This window comes from Aegilops tauschii, chromosome 1 (genome assembly GCF_002575655.3).
Source record: "Aegilops tauschii subsp. strangulata cultivar AL8/78 chromosome 1, Aet v6.0, whole genome shotgun sequence".
Lineage (NCBI taxonomy): Eukaryota > Viridiplantae > Streptophyta > Magnoliopsida > Poales > Poaceae > Aegilops > Aegilops tauschii.
The window spans coordinates 455,567,201-455,584,827 of NC_053035.3; positions in this window are offsets into that span (position 1 = coordinate 455,567,201).

Sequence of the window (17,627 nt, forward strand, 5' to 3'; positions counted from 1 at the left end):
CCTGCCATCCCCGAATCCAGGGCGGATCGTGGCCACAGTGCGGTGTATCCAGCCGACACCCCTCGCCCGGCGGGGCACTGTTGCCACGCGGCCCGTGACATCACCTGCGCCAGAGGGAGCCATGCTCCCACGACGGGCGGTCGGTATGGCCCACAGGCGGCGGGCCCTACCTATCCGTGAGCCAACAGAAGGCGGCAAACCTCAAGCAGGCGGCGACGAGGGTGGGCCGACTCCTAGCAGGCGGGCCTTCTCCCCCTTGGAGTCTGTGCGCCATTAACCCGATAAGACGGGGTGTGGCTACAATGAGCGCCCACCAGGCGGCGGGACTGTAGCCATGCTCCCCCGACCGAGCCTCCGTCATCAGGGGCAGGGCTGTATAAAGCAGTCAGCATGGCCTGCAGGCGGCGGGCCCTACCTGTCAGCCGAGATCACGGCAGCCGGCGGGACCCACCAGGCGGCGGGCCCCAGCAGCCGGCGGAGAAGCCGGCGTCGAGAGACACTGACGGCCGGGTCCTACGCCCGACTGGATTACCGTTGCACCCCTGAGGGGTAGGCCTATATAAACCCCCCAGGTCTCCCCATGCAAGGGGTTCAGAACCTTTGCCCTCACACACGCACAAATTGAGAGAGGAGTAGAGCTAGCCTTGCCATTCTTCCTCCTCTAGCCAAACAGCTCCCTCCTGCTTCTCCTGCTTCAGGCGTATGCGGTCTCGCTCACTCCTGCTTCTAGAGCCCGGCGACGTACATTTGACCCCCTCCATGATAAGCCATCCCTTGGCATATGTCGCTAGATATCCCCGACACTTACGTAATCTACCTATAACTAATCTCTCTCACCCCCCCCCCCCTACTTGAACTAGGTTCCCCCCTTCCCCCGTAATTTTCTACAAACAAAAAACTGCCATCTCAGCTCTTACATTAAACACGTAATAACCCTTACGTAGATGTAGCATTGCTCCGTGCACGACACACACACGGGGGGGGGGGGGGGGGGGTAGGGAGGGAGGGAGAGAAAGAGATAACAATAACATGTGAGGAAGGTACACATGTGCAAAGATAACGTGTGTTGTTTTCATGAAATCCATATGTGAGTGTGAATGCACAAACTTTTGATCCTAAAGGTAGTTAGTGTATTTTTTATTTTAGAATATATGACCAGTCTTTGGTTAGAATCACTCATCTGAGACATACTTCGCCGTTTTAAAATACAAGGTGTATCACTTTTCTTAAAGTCAAATATTCCTATGTTAGACGACCAAGTTTACAAAGATATCGACATTTACAATAGCAAATAAACGAAATATGAAAATATATTTCATAATAGATCTGCTGATACTGGTAATGATTATTTTTTCTATAAACTACTCTCTCCGTTCCTAAATATAAGTTTTTTAAGAGATTTCAATGTAGACCACATAAAAAGCAAAATGAGTGAATCTAGGCTCTAAATTCTGTTTATATACATCTGTATGTAGTCCTATTGAAATCTCTAAAAGGACTTATATTTAGGAATGGACGAAGGGAGTAGGTCAAACAGGGAAAAGGTTGACTTCTGCAAAAACAAAAACTGGTCACATTATATTTTGGAAAGGAGGGACTAGCATGTCATATGTGAAAAACACATATGTTTTTACCTGCTATCTCATTTTTCTTTCTTTAGTCCAACTATTAGTTTGGCTTGCTATTCAAATAAAGACTTCCCTTCATCAAGATTTGGGCACAAATCGCGGTGCGTGTTGACTAAAGACTTGGACCGGGGTCAAGGTGTGCGTTGAAGTTTTGACTATAGACTTGAACTGTCACTACTAGGAAAATGCTAATTAGTGGCGCACCTGTTTTGGCCATTAATGGCGCACTATAGGTGCGCCACTATTATCATGCCATTAGTAACAAATAGTAATGGCGCACCTCTGGTGCGCCATTAGTATCCCAGATAGTAATGGTGCACAGAATTATTTTTTTCAAATTTTTCTTAATCTCGGGTCACTATGGCTTAATCTCGGGTTAATATGCTTAATCTCAAGTCAAATCGCACTCCGTGGTCAAACTTCCCGGAAGGTCACCCATCCTCACACTGCTCCAGCCCGAGCATGCTTAACTTCACAGTTCTATCCAACCCCAGCACCAGCTCATTTCACAGGCACTTGTTGATATATCTATCATATCAATCTTATTAAACCTTGTTGATGTCTAGGACTTTGTTCATGTTCATGAGTGTGATGAAATTTTGAAAAAATATTTCAAACTTCCCTGTCATATTACGTATCATATTTTGAAAAAAATCCAAAAAAAATTCGAAACCAATTTTTTTTCTGTTACTAGTGGCGCACGTAGCAAATGGTGCGCCACTAGTAAGTTTGAAACTTTTTCAATTTTCCCCCCTCTAGATCTTAAAAGCCATGTATCTTTCGTTCTATTAGGTTTTTGGGGATTCTGAAAATCTTGAATGGGGTGTAACTTTTCGAGTAGATGATTTTTCATATAAAAAACTTTTTAATCCGAGTTCGTATGCAAAAGTTATGCCCATTTTACTAAATTCCAGAGAGATTTTGCAAATAAAGTTGAAATTCATATTTGTAAATTTCCCCAACAACTAGACCACATATCACATGGGAAACTTTTTTCTTTTATTTTTTTGACATTTCCATCATTTTCTTTTAATTTTTTTTAACTGAAAAGGCGGTCCACCGGGGGGTGCAAAGAAAGTTAGTAATGGCGCACCAGGGGATAGTGCGCCATTACTAGTTGACATAGTAATGATGCACCTTGACAAAGCGCGTCATTACTATGTGTATGACTTGGTCAAACCTTGGTCAAAGTTAGTAATGGCGCACTTTGTATAGGTGCGCCATTACTAAGTTTGACATAGTAATGGCGCACCTATGCAAAGTGCGCCATTACGAAGTTTGACCAAGGTTTGACTAAGTCATACACATAGTAATGGCACACTTTGGTGAAGGTGCGCCATTACTATGTCAACTAGTAATGGCGCACTATTCCCTTATGCGCCATTAGTAACAATTTTTTTTTCTAAACTAGTAATGGCGCACCACACATCAGATGCGCCATTAGTAATATATCAATAATGGCGCACGTGCGCCACTGCTATATAGCAGTAGCGCACCACATACATGGTGCGCCATTAATGTTCATATTAGCTATAGATTTTTTCCTAATAGTGTGTAGTCAAGGTCAAGGTCGGTTGTTGATTTGTAATGCAGGATGGATCGCCACGTCCTGATGTCTCTTGTCAGTGACGGATTAGAGCACTGACCGACTGATGTGTGGAATCCAAAGATCCTGACTTGCCGTGTGTATCAGGTTCTTGCATACGTACGCCCATTAGATTGTCCTTTTTACTTTTCCTTTCTGTCGTTATAGCTGTAATTGTCTGTGCAAAGACATGTACGACATATCCTGCAATTCGGGTACGTTGTTCTTCAATGTAGACAGAGACTAAGCCCGAACCAAAGTACTTCCTCCGTTGTTTTATCTGCATATAAAATTTAGTCAAAGTCAAACTTTATAAAATTTGACTAACTTTATAATACTAGAAAATATCAACTTCTACAATACTAAAGCTATATGGTATGAAAACTAATTTAATGATGCATCTAATAATATTGATTTCATATTGTAAATATTGATATTTTGTCCTATAAACTTAGTGAAAGTTGATAAAGTTTGACTTTGATCAAATTTTATATCCAGACTAAAAAAAATGAAGGAAGTATGTGCGTGTGCCGTGGAATAAAGACTTTGACGTACTGGAGTCAATGTGTGAGAAGTTCTTTTTTTAGAAACATCGACACATTATTAACCAAGCAACAAATTTACAAAGAGTCTTCCGAATACAATTCAGAGTAGAAAGAAAAACAGAAAGACCACTAGAATTCATACATGAGCTAAAACATTTGAGTGCCGATGAATATGCTTGAAAATCATAGAAGGAAAGCCGATGCAGCACATATGAATGCCGATGAATATGCCGATGAAGTTTGTTGTGCAAGTAAACCGCTACGCTACGTGCGCCCGAGTGGCATGTGCGTCACGTGACCTAGGGCTTTTCACGCCGTCACCTCTCCTCCGCATGCAGCCTCCTATCCTCTGTCGCCCTTGGCCTCAGTGCATCTCCAACGCGGACCATCATACTGCCCCACAACTACCTGTAACGTTGACCCTCTAGACCCATAACTTGTCGTAATTTGAGAGTTTTTTTGATTCGTTTATTCAAAATGTTTTATCTCTTATACCATGCGTCTAAATCTTGAACCGTTTTCACCGTTGGATTTCTCTATTCAAGATCTTCGAAATTAGATCTCTTGTTGATAGGCTTTAACGACCTTTTTTCACGTGAAAAACCGGACAAAAAAACTCTAGCTGGAAGCACGGTTTTCTTATTTGTTTTCCTTTTTCCAAAGCTTATGCATCTCGCGAAAGCAAATCTGTGCCTCCACAGGAAGCAAATCTCTGCCTATCATGAAAGCAAAAAAAAATCTCAAGAGGCACAGCCTCTCGCATAATCAAATGTATGCATCCATGAGAAGTAAACATGTGCCTTTCTTTTCCGAGAGTCACAGCATGGAAGCAAAACTGTGCCTCCATGAGAAGTAAATCTGTGTCTCTCACGGAAGCAAAAAAATGCGTTATTTTTTTTCTTTTCTGAGAGGAATAGTTGTGCCTCTTGCGGAAGCAAATTTGTACCTTTCGCGAAAGAAAAAAAGAAGACGCTTTTATTTTTCCTTTTACCGAGAGGCCTCTCGAGGAAAAAAAATGCGTTTTTCCGCGTAAGCAAAAACCGGGCGAAGACCGACACGACAAAAAAACAAAAAAAAACATCTAAACCCCCCAAAAAAATAAAAAAAACGAAATACCAAGGGAGCATCCAGCACACCCACGCTCTCAGCCCACCAAAAGTGAACCTTGTGGAGCTCCCGCATGGAGTACCCCTCTGGTTTTTTTTGAGCAAAATCGACCAGGCTTTATTAAGCTAAAACAACATTTACAGGGATTCGTATCATGAGGCAATCCTAGCCGAAAATAACACCCTTGAGGAAGAGAAACCCCATGCCTAGCCAACTTGTGAGCATCAATGTTTGAGCTCCTATTCTCAAAACTAATGAAAAAGACTTTACCAACTCCTTAATCTCTTTGACGATCCCTCCATAATTACCTCTCATCCCTGCAAAAATATGATCAACGAATGATTTGCAGTCTAACACAACTAAAACATGTCTAACGCCTAGATCTTCAGCTAGTTGGGCTGGTTTCTTCATGGGCCATGTTGGCCTCCACGTTAGATCCACGTAGACGCCATGTTAGGTGTGTGTTTCTTCCATGTAATCTAAATCGATGACGGTTTGTTCTGTCACAGACTAGTTTGGGCCGGGCGGGCCCGGGGCTAATCCATGACGGCAGAGAACTGTCGTGGAATGTACGATGCCAAATTATGAGGCGATATACATAACGGATTTCAAATCTGTCATCCATTGGCACGCATGAAAATTTTTGGTTGATCTGTGACCGACAAGGACAGTCATGTATTAACAAGTTTCTTGTAGTCTTACCAGAATAGAGGAACCCAAGTATTTTCCGTCTCCATCTCGGCAGATTGTCGATGCTGCCTGCATTATGATCAGTAGACGTCCCGTCATCCACATTTATTTTGACAAGCCCCACCGGTGGCTTGATCCATCATGTTTGCTGTAGTAGGTGTGATTCCTCTTGTATCGCATCTGGAGGTTCGACAGATTCCACCTGATCAAGTTCGCGCGATGAAGGAAGTGACAAAAACATGTGTGGAAAGGGACTCTGATTTATCCCTTCATGTATTAACTTCCTTCTAGCAATCCAAAGCGCCCATAGAGTCATCGTCATTCGTGTTAACTCCTCATGTGATAAACCGTCCATCATGGAGAATAGCCAATTCTTTGCATGTACACTAGTAGAAAAAGGGCCTAATGTGAAGCACATTAGTCCCGGTTTAGAAATGAACCGGCACTAATGTGACCATTAGTGCCGGTTCCAACGGCTAGGTGGGCGGAGCTCATTAGCACCGGTTCGTGGTGAACCTTTAGTACCGGTTCATGCCACGAACTGGTACTAAAGAGGCTGTGGCAGGCTATGGTCATGCTGGGGCCCCACCAGCACCTTTAGTACCGGTCTATGCCACAAACCGGTACTAGAGGTTTCTAGTTGATTCATTCGGCGGCGCTTTTTTAGTCCCACCTCGCTCCGCTAATAGAGTTTTTACCACCTTAAATATGTTACTTCTCAAACTATCACGAGCACTTGGTCTTCATTGAACTCTATGTGTACGATCTGTGGCCGCAATAGGAATTCTCACCGGTTCTTAAACCAACCGGTGAGGATCCCTATTGACAATTCAGATTCTACACAAAAAAATCATTGATGATCAATGTATTTTTGATGTATTTCTCTATAGCAGTAGCGCGTTTTGGCTGAAACGGTACTGATCAATGTATTTTTTATGTATATTTTTACATGTTTACACAATCTCTTTCGAAGTATCAGGATTTTGGACGAAAACTCATTTGTTACAAAGGCATTTCATTTAGTACCGGTTCTAAGGCTGGGGCTCCACGAGCACCTTTATTACCGGTTCGTGGCATGAACCGGTACTAGAGTTCTTTAGTTCATTCTTTCTGCAGCTGTTTTTTAGTCCCACCTCGCCAAGCGAGAGGCACTCGCAGCAGTTTATAAGCCCTGAGTGCAGAGACGATGAAGGAGAGGCGCAATGCTCACCTGCACGTTGCTTAGCTTCAGGCCGTGCAGGTGAGCATTGCGCCTCTCTTTTATTTTTAATAACTTATAACAACTCCGGACTTTTTTTGCATTCAGCATGCACGATGAAAGGCCACGTCATCAACTTTCAACCCTTTCTAACATCATTTGCTATTTTTCATTCATTTACTGATTTGATTTGAGAGCTTAATGACCGTGAAATTGAAAAGCACTACAAAATGAACTCTGAAAAGGTTGAAACTTGGCATGGTATCATCATTTCACCCACATAGCATGTGCAAAAAAGTAGAAACGGTTACGGCCAAAACTGGATGCACTTCGTGTATAAACTGGACAATCTCTTTCGAAGTATCAGGGTTTCGGACGAAAACTCATCTGTTACAAAGGCATTTCATTTTTCTAAACTTATTACAACTCCGGACTTTTTTGCGTTCAGTATGCACGATTCAAGGCCACGTCATCAACTTTCAACCCTTTCTAACATCATTTGCTGTTTTTTATTCATTTACTGATTTGTTTTGAGAGCTAAATGACCGTGAAATTGAAAAGAACTACAAAATGAACTCTGAAAAGGTTAAAACTTGGCATGGTATATCATTTCACCCACATAGCATGTGCAAAAAAGTAGAGAGGGTTACGGCAAAAACTGGATGCACTTCGTGTACAAACTAAACAATCTCTTTCAAAGTATCAGGGTTTCGGATGAAAACTCATCTGTTACAAAGGCATTTCATTTTTCTAAACTTATTACAACTCCAGACTTTTTTGCGTTCAGTATGCACGATTCAAGGCCACGTCATCAACTTTCAACCCTTTCTGACACCATTTGCTATTTTTTATTCATTTACTGATTTGTTTTGAGAGCTAAATGACCGTGAAATTGAAAAGCACTACAAAATCAACTCTGAAAAGTTTAAAACTTGGCATGGTATCATCATTTCACCCACATAGCATGTGCAAAAAAGTAGACAGGGTTACGGCAAAAACTGGATGCACTTCGTGTACAAACTGGACAATCTCTTTTGAAGTATCAGGGTTTCGGACGAAAACTCATCTGTTACAAAGGCATTTCATTTTTCTAAACTTATTATAACTCCGAATTTTTTTGCATTCAGTATGCACGATTCAAGGCCACGTCATCAACTTTAAACCGTTTCTGACATCATTTGCTATTTTTCATTCATTTACTGATTTGTTTTGAGCTAAATGACCCTGAAATTGAAAAGCACAACAAATGAACTCTTAAAAGGCTGAAACTTGGCATGGTACCATCATTTCACCCACATAGCATGTGCAAAAAGTAGAGAGGGTTACGGCAAAAACTGGATGCACTTCGTGTACAAATTGGACAATCTCTTTCAAAGTATCAGGGTTTCGGACGGAAACTCATCTGTTACAAAGGCATTTCATTTTCCTAAACTTATTACAACTCTAGACTTTTTGTGCGTTCATTATGCAACATTCAAGGCCACGTCATCAACTTTGAACCCTTTCTGCCTTCATTTTCTATTTTTCATGCATTTATTGATTTGTTTTGAGCTAAATGACCTTGAAATTAAAAAGCACAACAAATGAACTCTTAAAAGGCTAAAACTTGGCATGGTACCATAATTTCACCCACATAGCATGTGCAAAAAAGTAGAGACGGTTACGACAAAAACTGGATGCACTTCGTGTACAAACTGGACAATCTCTTTCGAAGTATCAGGGTTTCAGACGATAACTCATCTGTTACACCGGCAATTCAAAATTTTAATAACTTATTACAACTCCAGACGTATTACAAATTTGAATATAATGATAAAACACACTAATATTAAATATAAGAAAAAAGAATCACTGAAAAATCTATTTTTAAAGTTAAATTATTCACAAACTAGTGATTCACACAAATTTCAAATAATTCAAATTTAAACTATTCAAATTTTTTGTACCTAAAGCAAAAATATTCACAAAAAACTCTAAATACAGCAAAAACTAATCAGAAATAAATAGAAGAAAATATATAAAGCAGAAAAGAAAAAAACTATATAAAAAATTATTTGCGCGCTGCCCAATGGGCCTACTCGGCCCTGGGCGTGGTAATGCAGGCCCATAAGGCCCAGCAGGCTCACAGGGCAGCGCAGCAAAGTTAGGCCCAGAAGCCTGCTTTAGAGAGGAGCTCGAAGGAGCAGCCGCGGCTGGGTTTATAAACCAGTGCGGCTGCCCTTCGCTCGGCGAGGTGGGACTAAACTTTGTTCACCGCGGAACGGGAGTGCACCCTCTTTAGTACCGGTTCGTGGCTCTAACCGGTACTAAAGGGCGGGTCTTTAGTACCGGGTGGAGCCACGATCCGGTACTAAGGAGGGGTCGTTTCCCGGCGCTTAGGCTGCCAAATTGGACCTTTAGTACCGGTTGGTAGCTCCAACGGGTACTAAAGGCCTCTCCTATATAAACAACACTTACGAAAATTTCAGTTAGTTCATCTGCTTTGTCGCGCCTGTCCCTGCGTCGCCCCCATCGCTCGCGCTCCTTCGCCACCGCAGCCCGTCGCTGTCGTCGCCGCCCCCGTCGCGCGCGCCCCGTCGCCGCCCCAGCCCGTCCCCGTCGTACGCCGCCCGCGTCACGCGCCGCGCGCCCCAGTCCGTCCCGGCCCGTACGTCGTCGTCGCCCCCATCGCGCGCGTCCTGTCGCCGCCCCGGCCCGTCCCCGTCGCCTCGCGTCGCCGGCCGTCGCCCCGCTGTAAGATCGACCGCCCCTTCGGCCCCTTGCCGCTTGCCGGCGCCCTCTGCGCACACACACACACACACACACACACACATAAGTAAACACACACACACACACAAGTAAATGTTAGATGAATTAGTTAGATATTAATGTTAGATGAGTTAGTTTTTTATACTTTTAGTTATAGATGAATTAATTAGAACTAGTAAGTGTTTTTTATACTTTTGGTTAGATGAATTAGATATATTAATGTCGAATGTTAGATGAATTAGATATATTAAATTTAGGTATATGATATTTGATCATATAATTAAAATTTTACTATATATAAACTAGATGAATTAATAGAACTAGCTAGTTGAATTACTTGAATTAATTAGAACTAGTAAGTGTTTTTTATACTTATAGTTATAGATGAATTAGATATATATATTAATGTCAAATGTTAGATGAATTAGATATATTAAATTTAGGTATATGATATTTGATCATCTAATTAAAATTTTACTATATATAAACTAGATGAATTAATAGAACTAGCTAGTTGAATTAGTTGAATTAATTAGAACTAGTAAGTGTTTTTTATACTTTTAGTTATAGATGAATTAGATATATATATATATATATATATATATTAATGTCAAATGTTAGATGAATTAGATATATTAAATTTAGGTATATGATATTTGATCATCTAATTAAAATTTTACTATATATAAACTAGATGAATTAATAGAACTAGCTAGTTGAATTAGTTGAATTAATAGAACTAGTAAGTGTTTATCAATTAATGTTTCAACTATGAACATAGGAAATGTCGTCTGACGACGAAAACAATTTCGTTATGTGCGAATACTGCGAAGACGAGCGCGACCTGTGCGATAGAAAATTCCTAGTAGATGATAGGCACTTCAGCATCAAGCTGGATGAGACCTTCGAAGTAGATACAGTAAGTCACAACGACAAGTCTTTTTTCGTAATTAAGCATGAGTTATGCTTCATTAATTTGCTTCAACTTATAATTTTCATTTTTTACTATTCTACTAGCATATCCCCTGCCATGCAAGAATTTTTGTCTTGGATAAGATAGGTTTCAATCATATATATACTATGGAGGTAAAGAGAGTTTACTTGAAGACCGAGCATGGTTATACCTTCGACGTCAAACTATACAATGCAGGCACCTACACCTATTTTGAATGCAAAACTTGGCAAGCACTATGCAAGGCTTATGCATTTGATCCTGATATGGTTATCACCTTTGATATTCGTCCGGAAGATGATATTGAAGGTAATAGAGACATCTGGGTCAACGTGCAGACGCCTCCAGTTCTACCATTATGTGAGTTTCTCAACCATACTTATGTCTTCGATATTGTTTATTCAAAAATAGTTGACAACTAATTTATGTTGACAGCTTATTTTCATTCAAGCAAACATGTCCGGCGCTTGATAGACAGGACCGTCCACTGTCCCGGGGCTGAACTAAACTGCGAGGAGATAAGTCATTATGTTTCATGGCTTGAGGATCTTGATGCTGTCAAGAGAAATTATTTTCCTGGACTTAAAAATCTTAGTACTCAAACAGTGCGACCAATAGTGTTTGTATTGAACTACGGTCACATCTATTTAGGAAAGATGGTAAGGTTTTACTATTTGTCCTCAGTGCATCTTTTGCATACATTATTTTTCAAGCTAAACTTCATTGCTAAGTATGTTACTATACAATGTTTTTCAATAGGGACTCCCGACGACAGTTGTGCCTCAGTGGGTCGGTACTAAAGGTCGCATGTCAATGGTTAGCTTACGGCCAAGACATCCTACATTGCACATGAGTGCATTCAGGATTTCTACAACCGAGGAATGCTTAATAGTGAAAGACTGGAGCAAAATTGTGAAGGATCGCAGAGAAGTACTAGGGGGCAGCAACCAGAAGCACAGCCCATGATTAGGAGACAGGTTCATCTGCATGTTCCAATATGATGAATCAGGAGAGCTATACATGTTCTATGCTATTTTACCTGAGAGAGAGCTGCAGGAGTGATTAGCTAGTTCATACTCTTAGTACTTGTCCTCTCATGTCCGTGTTCTTCGTCCTGAACTTAATCTTCAAGTGATTTGCTTTTGTGGTCTTATGAACGCTTATAATCTCATGACTCGATGATATCTTTGCTTCTGGTACGTACAAGTGAATATTTCTTCTTTAAGCATATACTTGATCACTTAGCTAGCTAGAATCCATGCATCTAGTTCATCTAATGATTTAACAACTCATTATAATGTAAAAACAATCTCTAAATTAAATTAAATACACAAAATTAAAGGAAAAATAAAACCAAAACCAAAACCCCCCAAACCTTTAATACCGGTTGGTGTTACCAACCGGTACTAAAGGTCTCCCCGCACCCGGCCCTGCCTCGTGCCACGTGGTGGCACTTTAGTGGCGGTTCGTGCTGAACCGGTACTAAAGGGGGGGACCTTTAGTCACCACCCTTTAGTGCCGGTTACAGAACCGGCACTAAAGACCCTTATGAACCGGTGCTATATCCCGGTTCTGCACTAGTGGTAGTTCTTTAGTAGCCATCATATGCTCCATCAACTCTTCATCTACTAATACCCACACACATCTGGCCATTGTGCACTCTATCACGTTGTGCCTCCACAAATCCTGAGCTCCACATACTCCACATCTGTCAACTGTAAACATGTTTCTATGTTTCCTTACATCTTCCGTCGGGAGAGAGTTCGGGCCAACCTCCAAAAGAAAACTTTCAGCTTGGCTGGAACCAAAACTTTCCACAACGTGCACCATGATTTCCTGTCTACCGACATATTTGAGGATCGAGCACACTCCTCAAGCCAGTCTTCTCTCCTATTTTTGGTTTCTACAATCATTTGGTAGGCCAACCATTCCGGAAAAAACATATGTTTTCTCAAAGTTTCGAGACCAAAAATCCTCCATATTCCTAGTACAGACCGGTATTTGCAGTATTGCTGAAGCATCATAAGGCAAAAAAAACTTGTTCAATTAATTCAGTGTTCCACCTGGCATTTGATACTTCCAACAATTCGGCCACAAGTTCTGACGGATTTTGGACTAAACGATACTATAGGCTGCATATTTTCAGGCCGCGGAATCCAGTTAGAGCTCCAAATATTGGTATTTCAGCTATTACCAACACGTTTTATTAGGCCCTATTTCAACATATCTCTTCCCTCAATAACTGCCCTCCATATCTGCGAATGATGACTTCCATGTGACGCTTCCAAAATACATTCATTAGGATGATACACCGCTTTCAAGATTCTGGAACTGAGAGAGTCCGGATTCACAAAAATTCTCCATGCTTGACGTGCGCAAAGAGCAATGTTAAATGTTTCAAAGTGTCTAAATCTCAAACCTCCCATGTATTTGGGCATTATCATAGTATCCCATGACACCCAATGTGGCTTCCTTTGGCCTCTCTTGCTCCCCCACCAAAAGGCTCTAATCACAGATGATAGATGCTCATAGAGCCCTCTTGGCAATTTGAAACACGAGATAGAGAAAACAGGTATTGCTTGAGCTATAGACTTGACCAAAACCTCTTTACCAGCAGCTGACATTACCTTGTGTATCCACCCTTGTATTTTGTTCCACAACCGGTCTTTCAGGTGCTTATAGGTCTGAACTGTGAAAGCAACGTGGGATTTTTACCTTCGGAATAAGTACTAAGATGGTATTCCCTCCATTCCAGAATATAAGGTGTATTAGTTTTTTTTCAAAAGTCAAACATGTGTATGTTTGACCAAGTTTTTAGAAAAAATATCAATATCTACAATACCAAATTCGTAGCACTAGATCCATAAATTATTTTCATATTTTATTTATTTTATATTGTAGATGTCGATATTTCATACTATAATCTTGGTCACATACACAAGTTTGACTTGCGCAGAAACCAATACATTATTTATCTCCTCTGCACTTTCTACTCCCTCGACAATCCTGAGCACCACCTTTGAGACTGCCTCTCCACAAATACCCCGGTGTTTCTAAAAAAACTGCGCTGGAAAACCGTCCCGTTGCCTCTTCTTTCTATGTGGGCCAGGTGGTGTTGGACCACATTGCCTTTTTTTGGGCAGAAATCACATATTTGACCTGAGGGCGAAATCAAATCACAAACTGACCTGCTTTCGAAAAAATTTCACTCGGCTGACCCTTTCGTGTGGCGCCCGATAGCTAGGCGCCGCACACTACTATGCAACGCCTCTGCCTTAGGCGTCGCACCTCCTGCCAGCGTGGCAGCCCTGGTCCAGTTGCGGCCCCACAGACAGCACTGCAGCACCTAAGGCTTAGGCGCCACACTTGTAATGTGCAGCGCCCGTCTCTTAGGCGCTGCACAGTCTGTGTTCCACTTAGGCTGGCCCCACCCTCTCTCCCCTCCCACCCCCACCCCACACACCCCCACCCCACCCAAACCCTTAGACTTGCGCCCCTCCTCTCTTCCCCTCTCCCCCCCTCTCAAATCCTTCTCAAATCTTGCAAATCCGGAGTATTTGACCGTGGATTTTGAAGCCAACCCCTCCCTTAAGGTAATCTCCTCCGATCCCCTCATTTTCATCCATAGGAATTGTCACATTTGCTCAAATCTTGCTACTTTGGGGAAACCCTAGCTTTGGCTTGGATTTGCAAATTTGTGTTGAATGATGTTATGTTTCTTTGCTAATTTGGTATGGTTAGGCTTTCATAGTATGCTAGGGTTAGGGTTATATGTGTTTGATGTTGGTGTTAGGGTTATCCTATGGTTAGGATTGTGGTTATTGTTAAGTGGGGATTATGGTTATTAATTCATATATATGTTATGGCATATGCATTTTGTGCAAATATTTTTGTTAAGTACTTACTTGATATATGTGTGTTTTTATTATTGTAGGGATGGGGAGAACATGTGTTTATGTTCATCATGTGGATAAAGAGGCCTTTTTGAAAGGCAATGTTGAGCCGGACCCGGATGAGCTTGACATGGTGTTTGAGAGTAGTCCTAGCTATGCGGAGCTCTTGGACCAAGTGAGGAAGGATTTGAATTGGATGGACCCAAGTGACGTTGTTGATTTCGAGGGAAGGCATAGTGTTGGTTTTGGAATGCACATCCGTTGGAAGACAATGCGTGTGAACTCCGAGCATCGTTGGGTTGCATACAAGGAGACGGTTGCCGAATCTCTAGACAAGGCTCTTGAGTTATTTGCCTCCAAGAAGGTTGAGTCTACTTTGAATTTGGACTTGAACCGGAACCCCTCCCCGTTGGTTGCTAGCACTCCCCCACCCATTAACCAAGATCAAATGAGTGAACCTCATTTCATGCAACAAGATTGGCCAACATTGAGCCCGACTCCAAACAACCAAAATGAAGCTTCTGAAGAGGAGAATGATGAGTACGAGGAGGATGACAACGAAGTTGATCTCCATGACAACAATGTGGGTGATCTCAACCAATATCATGTGCAAGAGACAATGGACCAATCCATCCCTTTTTCCCGTGCATATGCATCGGACTCGGATGACGATGGTCCCGATGAAGAAGTTGATGAGGAGGGGTTCACGCCGAAGGAGGCCCAAGCATTCAAGAAGGTATTCGGGAAGGATCACAAGACACCATTGTTCAAGGATCTTAGTCTCACGGATGAAGCCGTTGTGGATGGTGGCAAATGCATATCTCTTGGAGCTAGGCCAAGTTCTCACCGTGATTTGGAAGACGGCAAGAACGGGATATATCCCGGTTGTGAGTTTGAATCCTTCTTGGAATTGAAGATGTGGCTTGACAACTATTCGGTTACACATTATCGTCCACATAAAGTGGCCAACTCGGACGTCAATGTGCGTTACACGGTCAAATGTGAAGTGCCAAGATGTCCATGGATTGTGCGTGAGAGGCCATGGAAAGGAGGTCCCACTTGGTGCATAGTGAGTTGTCTACCAACTCACATGTGCCGGCACAAGAATGCGGATGGCGAGCTTGTGTACCAACAACACAGACAACTCACGTTCGAGTTCATTGCTTACAGGTTATCCAACCAAATATCCACACTTCCAATAATGAGCATCAAGAGTGTCATTGACCTTGTGAAAGCCATCTTTCATTACAAGGTGAAGTACGGCAAAGCATGGAAGGCGAAGCAAGCCGCATTCAAGATGTTGTATGGCAATTGGGAGGAAGCATACAACCGACTCCCTAGGTTGTTTTTAGCTATGGCCGCCACAAACCCAGGCATGGTTCACGTGGTTGAGCCTCATGGGCACCAAACATTGATTCATAACGGGAGGACCATCCGAGTATTTGGCCGTGCATTTTGGGCCTTTGAGCAATGCGTGAGGGCTTTTGAGCATTGTCGGCCCGTCATCGCCATTGATGGCACGTTCTTGACCGGACAATACAAGGGCACTTTATTGGTTGCAATAGCAAGTGATGCCAATAACCGGGTGTTGCCTTTGGCTTTCGCTTTGGTTGAGGTGGAGAACAATGATAACTGGGAGTGGTTCTTGCGTCAATTGAGAACAAGGGTATTACCGGCTGAAAGGGAAATTTGTGTCATATCGGATCGCCATCCAGGAATTCTAAACGCGGTGGTGGTTGACATTCCCGGACATACAAAGTTGCACCATCGATGGTGCATGAGGCACTTTTGTGCAAACTTCTATAGGGCATGTGGTATCAAGGAGTTGGCCGATGATCTTCAAGATTGTTGTCTCGCTTTCACCAACAAGCGGTTTGCCACATTGTTCAATGCATTGCTCAGACACAAGAAACTTGACCCCGGTGGTCTTGAATTTCTCAATAAGAACATTGTCGAAAGGAATATGTGGGCACGTGCTTTCGATGAAGATGGCCGGAGGTACGGTCAAATGACAAGCAATATGGCAGAATGCTTCAATAAGGTGCTCAAGGGTGTACGTGCATTACCCGTGACGGCAATAGTTCAATACACATTTGACAAGATGAATGGATACTTTTTAAAGTACTCAATGGAGACGGATAAGCAGATTGCTGGTGAGAACAAGGATAAGCACAAGTACTATTTCCCACCAAAGGTTGAAGAATGGTTGGACTTTCAATCACGAAAGGCAGACTCCCAATAAGTTGTACTATATGACGACAATGAGTGGAAGTATGAAGTGAAAGAGCCTGGAGGAACCACAAACGATGGCCACCAACACGGAGGCCGCGCTTTCAAGGTCTCCCTAACACGGTGTGATTGCAGCTGCATGAGGCCATCGTTGCTTCATCTCCCATGCTCGCACTTGTTAAATGCATCCCGTGTTAGGAATGTGGACGTCAATCACCCTCTTACCGTGGGGGAGTCCGAGTTCTCAATCATGACAGTAAAGAATACATGGGCTCCCCGGTTTCAGCCATACTTGGACCAATCACAATGGCCGGAGTATCATGGAGTTCAACTATGGCCGGACCCGGAATTGAAGGTCGTTAGATGGGGAAGACGTAAGACAAAGCGTCTTAGAGGTGACATGGACGGATGGGGCCGTGGTGGCGGTGGAGAATACGGCGCCGGCCAATTCCAAGAGCCTCGTGAGCAAACCCGTTGTGGGGACTGCAGTCATCGGGGACACAACACAAGAACTTGTCCCAAACCAAGAAAAAGATCAAAGAAAAATGATGCAAGCACAAGCCAAGCAAATGATAGCCAACCAAGTCAACCAAGGAGTAGCCAACCAAGTCAAACAAGCCAACGAGGAACTAGGCAACAAAGAGGGAGTCAACTAGGTCTTAGAAGAGGCCGTTGTGGTGGTAGAGGCCGTGGTAGTGGTAGAGGCCGTGGTGATGGCCTAGGCCGTGGGGATGGTCTTGGCCGTGGTGAAGGCCTAGGCCGTGGTGATGGTCTTGGCCGTGGTGAGGGTCTTGGCCATGGTGGTGGGAGAGGCCGTGGTGATGGTCTTGGCCGTGGTGGTGGGAGAGGCTGTGGTGATGGTCTTGGCCGTGGTGAGGGTCTTGGCCGTGGTGGTGGGAGAGGCCGTGGTGGCGGTAGAGGCCGTGGTGGTGGTCTTGGCCTTGGCGGCCGTGGTGGAGGAATGTTCAGTTGGCTCAATGGACCATTGTCGTATGTGACTTACTATGATCTTGTTCTTTTGGCTCAATGCTTGTGTTGTCATTTTGCATTGT